The 11,116-nt window shown below is 53.1% G+C and overlaps 1 protein-coding gene across 1 annotated transcript in view; it reads right to left on the reverse strand.

Annotated features, from left to right (window-relative positions):
* Window positions 1-9,682, reverse strand: part of SPSB4 (splA/ryanodine receptor domain and SOCS box containing 4) — a 29,433-nt gene extending 19,751 nt beyond the window's left edge. The window contains exon 1 of the mRNA XM_034661906.1: window positions 8,452-9,682. The gene's annotated coding sequence lies outside the window, so the exon portion shown is untranslated. The remainder of the gene's footprint in view (window positions 1-8,451) is intronic.
* Window positions 9,683-11,116: the final 1,434 nt, after the last annotated feature.

Below are 11,116 nucleotides of genomic sequence, written 5' to 3' on the forward strand. Positions count from 1 at the left end.
TTTAAACTGTGTATGTTCTCCGACATTGCCATTTCAGCCCCTGAAAGCATCCTAAAGAAACGATGATGGGTGTGCTACAGAGCAAAGGGCAGAGTGGTTCACAGCAGCGAAGAATGGAGGTCAGTGCACATGTTCGACAATAGGGGGCTATGTCTGAGCTTCCAGCGCAGCTCCTGCTCTGCAGTGCGGGCTCTATTCTGCCCTCACCTTCCCTGTACCCTCTGCAGTCTTTGCCCCCGGGAAGTTCCAGCTTCTACAGTCCCCTTTAACTGGTCACTGAATAACAAATGAATAAAAGAGGGGCTAAATAATTTGGTTTTAGTGCCATGGAAACTGTCAAGGGCAATGGTCAGGATCAGAATCGAGAGATAGAATGACCAGCTGACTCCAGGCCAGAGCTGGGAGGAAGGAAGGAAGTCACAGAGTCCCAAATCCTAAACCTGGGCTATAGGTCAGTCTTCATGTCTTTGTCCGGGTGGGTGGAGTCCCTAGTCCTTTCTTCTTCATCTCCCCAATCCTGCCTGGCAGCTTCACCTTCTCCGGGAAGCCTGCCCTGATCCACCAGGCCTCGAGGCAACTGCCCTGCAACTCTGTCCACCCAGAGCCAGCCTGGGCTCTCTGGTCCTGCTGATCTGCTTTTCCTTCTCCCTCGAGGGGTGTTCCTTTGAGCACAGGAAGCTTTCCCCTGTGTCAGCACAGACACAAGCACCGTGCTTTAAAGACAGGGTAGAGTATATGTATGAGTGTGGGGAGGTAGCTCAGGGAGGTCTCACTTCCTGCTCTTTTTAGAGGACGTAGTCAAGAGATGGGAACATGGGGCCTAGTTCTGCCACCAACACTGTCATCTCCTCTGAGCAGCTGACTCTTGGCTATCTTTGGTCTGCCCCTTTGCTTGATACTGCCATGCACGCTTCCTGCCTCTGTCCTCACTTATTCACTCAACAAACATTCAGAGGATAGTTGCCACGTGCCAGGCCCTGTGCTGCTGGGAGCCTGGGACAGAGCAGGAGCCCCATCAGACTCAGTCCCTGCCTTCTCTCTGCAGCCAGAAGGAATGGGTGCCTGTCACATTTCTCTTCTTGCCTCCACCACAGAACCTGGCACTGGGCCAGGCACAGAGGAACTACCACAAAGTCCAAATTCCTGCTAGAAGAGCATCGTCTCTCAGCCCAGCAAGCAGAGGGCGCACTGCACAATGCCTAATGGTGCCTCTGTCCTAAACCCCCCAAACCAAACTTAACGTCTTGGTTCATGCTTGGATGCGATGTTTAATGACATTATCCGGAAGGGTCTGCCCTGGGGCTTCAATGATGGCTGAGCAAGAAAACAAAAACCCAAATTGCCGATTACCCTTCCAGGGACCCTGGGGGGTGTTGCAACCCGACTGAGAAATGAGGAAACGTGTTGGGGCTGCACCGCTGAAGGGGCCTCAGCGGTCTGCAAAATGTGACACTCGGTCTTCAGAGGCTCAGGACCAGAAATCCCATTCTCAGAGGCCAGCCTGACTGGGCTCACCCAGGCATGGGGTTGTCCAGGAGACGGACGCTGCAAGAATTGGTAATGACTGGGCGAGCTGCCCTCCCCTGAGGGTGGCCTTTGGCTTCAGGTTTCATTCCTTCTTTTAACCAACAATAGTGCTGCCTCCCTGGGGACCTGAGGCTACAGGAAAGTTTAAAACCAGATTGCTTCCATCTAGGGAGAGCTCACACCAAAGGGGTCACACCCAGAGACAGGTTTGTATAATGACAAGGACTGAAAAAAAACAGTGCAGACTGATAGCATTTGAATTCGTTCAATAGACTCATATTGCTTTCAAATATATACTACAGCATTTGTAAAATGCAAAGCTAATCTAATCATGGCCCTGCATACAATCCTTCGCAGCAGGATAAAGTGCAGACTCCTAACCCTAACCTCCCACGGTGCTGCCCGGTCCATCCTTCTCCACCAACCCCTTCACTGCATCCCCACCAACCTGCCAGAATCTCCCAACTGGCACCCGTAAGCCCACACATCCCTGTCCTAACACGCTGCTGCCTTCGTCCCTTCTCTCTCCCCGCACGTGCACACATCTGGGTGATTCAGCTCGGGTATCCACACCTCCAGGGGCCCCCCTCCCCGGCACGCAGAGCCGCTGGACTTGTCTCCGCCAGACTCAGCGCAGGAGGCCGCACGTCGCCTTAGCTGCCTCCCTCCCGCCAGCTAGGAGGCAACTCGAGAGCAGGGCTGGGTCTCCTCATTGCAGTCCCCAGGACTCCGAATGGCGCTGGCTCAGAGCAAGTGCTAGGCGAACATCTTCACAACATACAAGCCTGAGCAAATGAGCAAAGGAAGCTCCACAGAGGCGTGAGCTGGAAGGACAGAGCGCCGTGAGCTCGGCCAATCCATATTCGCCATCTTCACCCCTTCGTTTTTGCCTCCGTACCCTGGCGCCAATGATACCTACCTGAACCTGGTTTGACTGGGATGTTTTGAAGATTTTCTTAGCACAAATATTAAGTAGAGGGGCTTTTTTATTAAAAGATGCTCATTCGGCATGAAACCACCAATGACGAATGAACTAAAGAGCCTCCAAGGTTTTGTCCACAGACGCCCATTATCTTTTTCCCTCTACACACATGCATGGAGCTCGCGGTACAACTGGCTGGGCAAGTCCTTTCTTCCCCAGAGCTCACAAAGAGAGCCATCTGTCCAGTTCCAGGTGGAACCGTCTCACGCCTGTCTTCCTAGAGTGCAAATCAATGAGGCTTCCCCGAGCCTCTCCTTCTTGTGGGGTTTCCATGGAATCCTCCCACACGTGACTGAGCCAGGAGCCCCCAAGGCAGAAGCTCAGGCTGTCAGCCAGCAAGGAGAGCAGAGGATGGGATGAAGGAGGTTGCTGGGCGGAGACCAGGCCAGCATGCTCTATCTACAAGGTCATTTGAAAGAGACACACCTCTGAGACAGCAAGGCCAGAAGCCTGGTCACCCTGCAGCTGCTCCTGTGCCCAGAGGGCGGCCCCAGGCACATGTGGCTTGTTCTGGAGGGCAGCTGGCCTCTGTGAGGCCTGGCGTGGCTCGGGCTAAAGCAAAGGGGGAACACGGGGTGGGGGAGGGCGCGACACATTGGGACGCTCCTGGGGCACATTCTATGAGGGAAACACAATAATCTTCATGTCCAGCCCCTCATTTATCTCCCATTTATTTGGTGTAACTGGTTGTAGGAAAACTCAGGATGCCTGAAAGAAAAGCAAATTTATTCATGCCTCAGGCTTGATCCAGGAGATCATGAGAGGCACCTGCTGGGATTTCTGCAGGTCCCTCTGTGAAGCCTGAGGTGTCCCCCGGGAGCATTTTTGAGATACCAAGGAGTGGACAAGAGAGGAAAAGGGGCTGGTGAGGAATGGGGAAACAGGGAGACCTGGGAGAGACAGAAAAGAAGGAGGGCCAGGTGGGAGGGAGCCCCTGGCCCCAGGAATCTGTGTGATTAACCTGTCTCCTAGTGTACGGCTGAGAGGGGAGTCATCTCTGTGGCCTGGCTGGCTGGAACACCGTCGGCTCCCTCCTGGAGAAGTCAGGGCTCCGGGTTCGCCATCAATGACATTTCCCAGCACTAAGCCAGGTGGGTGACTTTGGAGCTGCTCTGGGCCTCTCCCTCTGTGCTCCCATGGAGGTCCAGAGCTCATGGCAGCTTCCTGTCACCTCCGGGCTCCTGGACTCATCTTGCCTGCCCCATAAATGGGGCGCCCCCTAGGTCACATCTTCAGGTTCTGCTCCTCTCATTTCTGGCCTCTGCCAGATTCTTCCATACTGGGTCTCCAGCCCTGCCTTCTCGCCTCAGCCCCAGAACCCTCTTTCTGGAAGCCTCTAACCACCACCAGATTAGGTGCTCCTTCAAACAACCTTGTAAAGCCAGCTGGCCTCTTTCTACCACAAGCCTCCCCCCGGGGAGTGGGGGGGGGCATGCTCACCCTCTCCAGATGTCAGACATCTGGGGACCTACTGGCACCTCAGAATCTTCATGTCCAGGGCTGAACCTCAGCTTCACCCCGCTCCAGCATACCAAATTCCTCTCTGCACACCCCTGTTTCTGCTGTGGATCTCCCCATCTCTCCATCTCTCTCACTGAGTGCCTTCTGCTCTCTCTTAGCTCAGCTGTTGCCTGGATTACTCCAATGGTCTCCTAACAGGGATCCTTGACTCCAGTCTGTGTCCCCTAACCCTCCTTCCATGCTGCCAAGGGGTAAATCTGACCAAGCCACCAGCCATCTTCTCATTCACCTCTCCAGGTAGCTTCTCAGGGGGAAGCTGTACCCCATAGCTTGGCACAACAGTCCCCAAGACCTGCTCCTGCTTAGTTCCCCCACGCCGCCTCCTAGCCTGGTCCAGCTCAGAGTAACCATGCCAGACTCCACCAAGCACTACATCTCATCCATGCCTTATTGTCCTAGGAGCCTTCCCACTTTCCCTTGCCTGGCTGATTTCTCCCCGCAAGCAGGCCGGGCAGCCTCTGTGCCAGCCCTCCATCTCCCTGCGTCCCCCGTCCTTGTTGTCTTCTGCACTGCATGCTGCATTTCTTGTCGGCAGAGTCAGCACCCAACTCTCCCCTACCTCCTGCCAGCATCCAGCCAGCACCTGCTACCTCTGGCTAGGTGAGAAACAACCCACTGGGTTGAAGAAGGGATATCTACTCCATATCTCCTGTATAGTTTGCATTTTTAACAACAAGCATTTTTTTTCTTATAATTAAAGTACACACTTGAAATGGGGATTGAGTTCTAAATTCAGTATGTGAAACAAAAATCACATGCAGTCAACACTGCCCCAGAAGGGTTCACAAAGCTCACAATATCTGATTTGGGTTCGCCATCCTCTTTCCCAAAGGGTTCAGCACAGACAAGTGTATTCCCCACAGACTCCAAACAGATCCGTATTTCTTGAGCTGAGCAGCAGCAGATAAACTAGTTGACTTATTTAGGAACCATGTTTTATTTAAAAATGTGTTGATATTTTATGTATTTTTTGCTGTGGATCTTCTTTGCCAAATATGTATGGTTACGTTCACATAAGTTAAGTGCACACATTTATGTGCTTTTTTTTTTTTTGAGATTCTACTTATTTATTTGAGATAGAGATTTAGAGAGTGAGCAGTGGGAGAGGCAGAGAGAGAATCACAAGCAGACTCCATGCTGAGCGCAGAGCCCAACGTGGGGCTCGATCCCACAACCCCAAGATCATGACCCGAGCCAAAACCAAGAGTCAGAGGCTCAACCGACTGAGCCACCCAGGTGCCCCTATGTACTTATTTTTTTAAATGACTATGAAGCAGAAACTTCTGGTCATTTCACTCCACATCCCATCACCTCCCTGATTTTCCACACTGAATGGCCTGTTCTAGCCAGGGAGTTGTCTGAGACCCTTCGTTCTTATATCAACAGAGAAGAGACATTTTAAGAGCGTGCCTATGTGATAACAAGCCAGGCAACTCAGGGAGAATTAAGTAGCACACATATGGTAAGTTAACTGGGTCCCTTCACAGAGGGATGAGAAACTGTGTACTGACCCGGGTCTTGGCCATTTCCGGGGAGAGGAGTGAAACCCCCCAAAGATAGGCCTGCCCAAGTGAGGAGAAGGAGCAAGTCTTAAGAAAAGGGAAGGCGGTGGCTGGGTGGTTCAGTGGGCTAAGCGACTGACTCCTGATTTCCCTCAGGTCATGATCTCAAGGTTGTGAGATGGAGCCCCGCTCAGCAATAGTCTGCTTGAGATTCTCTCTCTCCCTCTCCTCTGCCCCTCCCACTGGCTCACACTCTTTCAAAGAAAGAAAAGAAGCGAAAGAAAGAAAGAAAGAAAGAAAGAAAGAAAGAAAGAAAGAAAGAAGAGAAAGAAAAGAAAGAAGGAAAGAAAGAAAAAAGAAGGAAGGAAGGAAGGAAGGAAGAGAGAAAGAAAGAAAGAAAGAAAGAAAGAAAGAAAGAAAGAAAGAAAGAAAGAAAGAAAGAAAGAAAATGAAGAGAAAAAGTAGGGGGAACAGCAAATGAAGTCCTCTGAGTGTTGCAGCAAAACCAGAAAGGCCAACTGGTAGAAGACAATGAGAGAAGAAAACGATGACAAAGGGAGAAGGGGGCAGTAACCAGATCTGGAAGACCCTGGGTGTCTAGATTTTACCACAGGGCAGCCTTGTGGGCTTCTAAGAGAGGGCTTTGAATGACTGATTCATTTGATTTTTTTTCAGGTAGGCCAGCATTGGAGCCCAACAGGGGGCTTGAACTCACAACCTTGAAATCAAGACCTGACCTGATGCTTGACTCAGAAGCTTGAAAGACTAAGCCAGTCAGGTGCCCCAGTTCACTTATATTTTTTAAAAGATTTTTCTGATAAATGCTTACTGCTACTATCTGCTAATCTGATATGTGAAAAAATGTATCTTATTGTAGTTTTAACTTGCATTCTTCTTATTGAAGGAGGTACAGCATCTTGTCATATGTTTAAGTATCATTTTGATTTCATTTTATGTGTGTAGACTGTGTACAGTCTTTGTCCAGTTTTGGTCATTTGCTTATTGACTTGAGGAACCTTTTCCATATTAAAGAGATGAGCCCTTTGTGATAGGAGTGACAATTCTTCCCCCCCCCCCCCGTTTGTCCTATGTCTCTTGACTATTTATGGTGATTTCTTTGCCCTGTAGAGTTTCTTTTTATGTAACTGAATTTATCCATCTTTGAAAGAAAACAGAAATACAAACTGGAGAGATATTTGAGTGAAATGGCCGGCCCGTTGAATTTTGTTGTTTGTCAAAGGTAGTTTAAATTCCTTTTATTACTACTATTTAAGTCAGTTTTAAAAACTGAATCAATCAGAGGGTATGTGTTTCAGAGGAATATGCCCCTGTGTAAAGCATGCTTATATCATGCTATTGACATTGTGTCTTTCCACAAACTCCATTAATCTGCAGAGCTTTAGAAACAAATGAAGGTTTTGGGGGATGAGGAGGATTCCCCCATCAGCCTGAGTGACAGAAGCTGCAGGATTTGGTTGGTGGCTAGAGGTGAGAAGGTGCCGAAACAGGAACAGAGAGACTGAGAGAGATTTAGTGCACTGATCCCTTCCCATGGTGCCGTGACCGGCGGGGAAGAGGGTGGGCAGACCCTGGATTTTCCTTTTAATAGCGTTTCCCTGAGGCTCAGGCATAACATTTCACGTCTTCCGGATTTAGGCTCATCAGATTGAGGGGAGGGGCAGAAGGTGGGTGGAAGGATTGGGGCTCAGATTCCTAGAGAGGAGAGAACTCCTATCTTCAATCCCGCAACCGCCCCGGGAGGAGGATGGGGCGGACGAGGAAACTGAGCTGGGAGAGATCAGAGTACTGGCCCAAGGTCACACCGAGGGCTGATGGTGGAGGCGGAATTCGAACTCTAGCCTGACTCCGGAGCCCAGAGCTCTCCACCTCTTCGTGACCGCGGTACAGAAGTGCCCTCCTGTCCCTTCTGGTCTGCGATAGTCCACGCTCGGCCCTTAGGGAGGTTGGAGCGGCCACTTCCTCAGTTTATCCCACCAGGGAGAGGTGCTGGGCTTGCTGTCCCCTCCTGGCTCAGAGCCCGTGGCGCGTCCTGCGCTCCCCCAGCAGGCACATTTGCCGCGCTCCAGGCTCTGCCCTCCTCCCTCCTTCCTACACCCCACCTCCTACCCCCGCGTGTGACTCGCGGAGCTCACGACCCCCTCCCTTCCTGAGCATCACCAAGTTTGTCTCCAAGCAAGCCTTCACTACCCCCAGCGTCTAGAGTAAACGGTAACAACAGCCACCACTTCATCACCGCCTACTGCGTGTCAGGCTCTCGATTTCCACCGCTCCACATCCCCTCCCCCACCCCGCCCCGACGAACAGATCCCCAGAATTTATTCAGTCCCCATTATATAGGCGAGGGAGCTGCTACAGGTGCGGAAAGTTGTGACACGCTTGGGCTCACACAGCTAATAATAATACTAGCTAGCTTTTGACGGAGTACTTCCTATGTGCCAGGCACAGGTCTACATAAGTTACAAGCATCACCTCATAGATCCTGCCAATACCCCTATAAAATGGGTACCAGATCATCCCCATCCTAGGGATGAGGAAACTGAGGTTTGGCGCCTTGCCCAAGGTCACCCTGCAAGTGAATGACGGATCTTGCACCCAGACCCAGGCAGGGTGACTCGGGGGGGGGGCAGTTTTTCGTGCTGTTTTCATTACACAGAGGCAGTAGGCTTCGAACCTTTTGCACCAGGGGCCAGCCCCAAATGCCTCAAGCCTGCACGCACATCAGCCGGTTGGGACCGCCACAGCCTGCAGAGAGGAATTCCCGGGAACCCGGACAGGACCCATGCCAGGAGCTCCCGTTGTGGTGAGTGCTGGCCCGCACGAGGTCCGCGCTGCCAGATCTCGGCTCCCGACTCCCGCGCGCCCAGGGGCGCCCCTCACCAGAAGCTGGAAGATACTCACCATAAAAGAGAGGGCGAGCGCCTGCCGGGAGGAATCGCCGGGGCTGGCAGGTCCTGCACTCCGCGAAGAGCCGTCTGCAGTCGCCGCCGCCCACTCAGGGGCGCCCGAGCGACCCCGAAGATGCCGGCTGTCTCTCCGGGGCCAGGGGCGCGTCCTCACGGCCGGTGCCCAGCAGCAGCGCCCCCTCTGCCCGGCAGGGTGGCCTGGAGTTGGAACGTTCTTGGGGAAGTTGGCGCTCGGGCACGGCGGGAGGGCGCGAGAGGTCGGGTGGGAGTGGGGCAGCGCCTTCCTGCGCGGATCCCGGGCGCGCCAAGGCCCGCGCTCTAGCCGTTCTGAAGCTCCGCGCCGGACCGAGAGGGCGGCGAGTCCCGAGCTCAGGGCTCACGGGCCGCGCCTCGGCCGCTGGCCCCTGGCGCGCCCTGCGTCTTCCCCGGCGTCCTGGGCGCACGCAGTGGTAGTTGGAGCTGAGGTCCGGGGCTGCGCTGCGGAGCGCTCATCGCCCTCCCCAGGGGCTGGGAGCCTTTGTGCGCGGGGCGCGCCGGCCGCCGCGGCCAGCTCTGGATGCTGCAGCCGCCGCCGCCTCCCCCCCTCCTCCGCCGCCGCCCGCTCCCCGCCTTCCCAGCCGGCCGGGAGGCTGCAGCTGAAAGCCGATCCGGCTGAGCTCATCCCTGAAGGCCACTAATCCAATAGCCGCGGAAGGCGCGGCCGCCGGGAACGCCCCTTCCCCCACCATCCCGCGCCCCGGCCCGTCCCAGCTCGGGCCGCTGCCGGCGCCGCCACCTTCCCTAGGCCACCAGCTGGCGGGAGAGGGAAGTGGAGCCCGCGCCCGCGCCCCTGTGCGGAGTCGGCGCGGTCGCCATTCACCCGCCCGCTTGCCGGCGCACTCCCTCGCTCCCGCACTCATTCATGTGCACGGGTCCTCCCCCATTCATTCAAGCGCGCGGGGAGCTCCAGGGTGGGTGCCCCGGAGACGGAGGAGACACCTACGGTCACTCGGCAGCTTTGGTGCTTCTTCCCAACGCACGTGGGAAGTAGCAGCCAGGGAAAGAGGATGGTTTAATATCCTCTTCCTTAGACACGTGTCCACACTTTATTTTTAAAGAGCGGTCTTCAACTCATCTTTTAAATTCCAATTTCATACTGCACCTGCTCCACGGAGCCTCCCCCGCCCACCCGCGGCGCAGGGAGGTGAGTGTCTGCTCTGCGGGCTACTAGAGCTGATGCTGGGCCGCTTCCCCGCCAGCCCGAGCCCAGAGATAAGGAAGAGGGCGTGGCCAGAGCGGAGGCTGAGACGGTGCGTCTAAGCAGCTGTGCTTCCTCACGGAAATTCAAAGTTCCAGGTCTGGGTGTCCTCGTCTGTGCTGCTGGAGTTGACTTCAGTTCCATTCCACAGTCATTTGGTCTGACCCCAACCCACTCTGTGCCAGGTACCAAAGAGCCTAAATGCAGAGCGCCCAGGTCATCAAGGACACAGACAGGTGAAGAAAATTCAAACCAGTGAGGGAAAGAAATGTTTTGATGGAGGTTCTGGGGCCCCTTTCCCGGACTGAGAGGGGTAGTCTGGAAATATTTCCCGGTGAAGGTGGTTACACGAATAGGCTCCTGGAGGCGGGCGGGCGGGTGTGGACTCCAAGGTGGTCACCTGGCTAGGTACCTACCCCAGCCCAGAGCCTACAGCGTGACTGGAGTGTAGCCGAAGGTGTTAAGATGAAGGTGGCGGGACAGACGGTGGTTAGGCTGCTTGGGGTTCCCTTGTACTGCCAGGGCTGTCTTCATAAGGTCGGTGTCGTGGTGTCTCCTTTCCCCTCCCCGCATCCCCCTTCAGGTATCCCATGGCCTACAGAATGGTTTCCCACTTCTTAGCTGACTCTGACTCCTGTCCTCTGGTCTCACTTTTCTGCAGCATTGTTCTGGGCCAGGCCCCACCGAGTCGCTCTGAGCAGCTCCACAAATCAATGTCTCTCCCCCTGACACAGGCCTTTGCACGCTCTGACCTTTGTTCTTGGTACAGCCTGACCCCAGGTAACTCCAATTCACCCCTCAGCTCTCTGCCTGTATGCCTGCCATCTGCTCCAATGAGGCTTCCTGGCACCCACATTTATTTCTGTGTTTATTCACAATGTAATAAACACGCATGATCCTACTGTCCAACCCCAGGCACCTACATCTCCCTATGTGCTCCTTTCCTAGCACATCTTTTTGCCTCTGCTTCAGATAAAACCACTATCCTGATTGTTAAGGTTTATCATTTCCTTAGAAACTATATATATATATATATATATATATATATATACAGACATTTGAAAAAAGTTTATATATATATATATAAATGTGTGTGTGTATATATACATATATATGCCTAAATAGTATCATTATTTTATTTAGTTTTATGTACTTGTTCTTGGAACTTTATTAACGCTATATTGTATCTTGTTTTCTAGGACTTGCTATTTGGCTCAAGATTCATCCACAATGATACATGGAACTGTAGTTCCTTCATTTTCATGACTTATAATAGTTCATTGGGGGAACAAACACAATGTTAAAAAAATATTCTTGACACTTGTTAAAGACAAGGGAGTAAGGTCACGAAGACCTTACTTTGTATAAAGAGACTTTGCTCTGGGGGCTGCTAACAAGGGGGTTGTGTTGTAGGAGAGAGAGA

This window comes from Ailuropoda melanoleuca, chromosome 6 (assembly GCF_002007445.2).
Source record: "Ailuropoda melanoleuca isolate Jingjing chromosome 6, ASM200744v2, whole genome shotgun sequence".
NCBI classification, from domain to species: domain Eukaryota; kingdom Metazoa; phylum Chordata; class Mammalia; order Carnivora; family Ursidae; genus Ailuropoda; species Ailuropoda melanoleuca.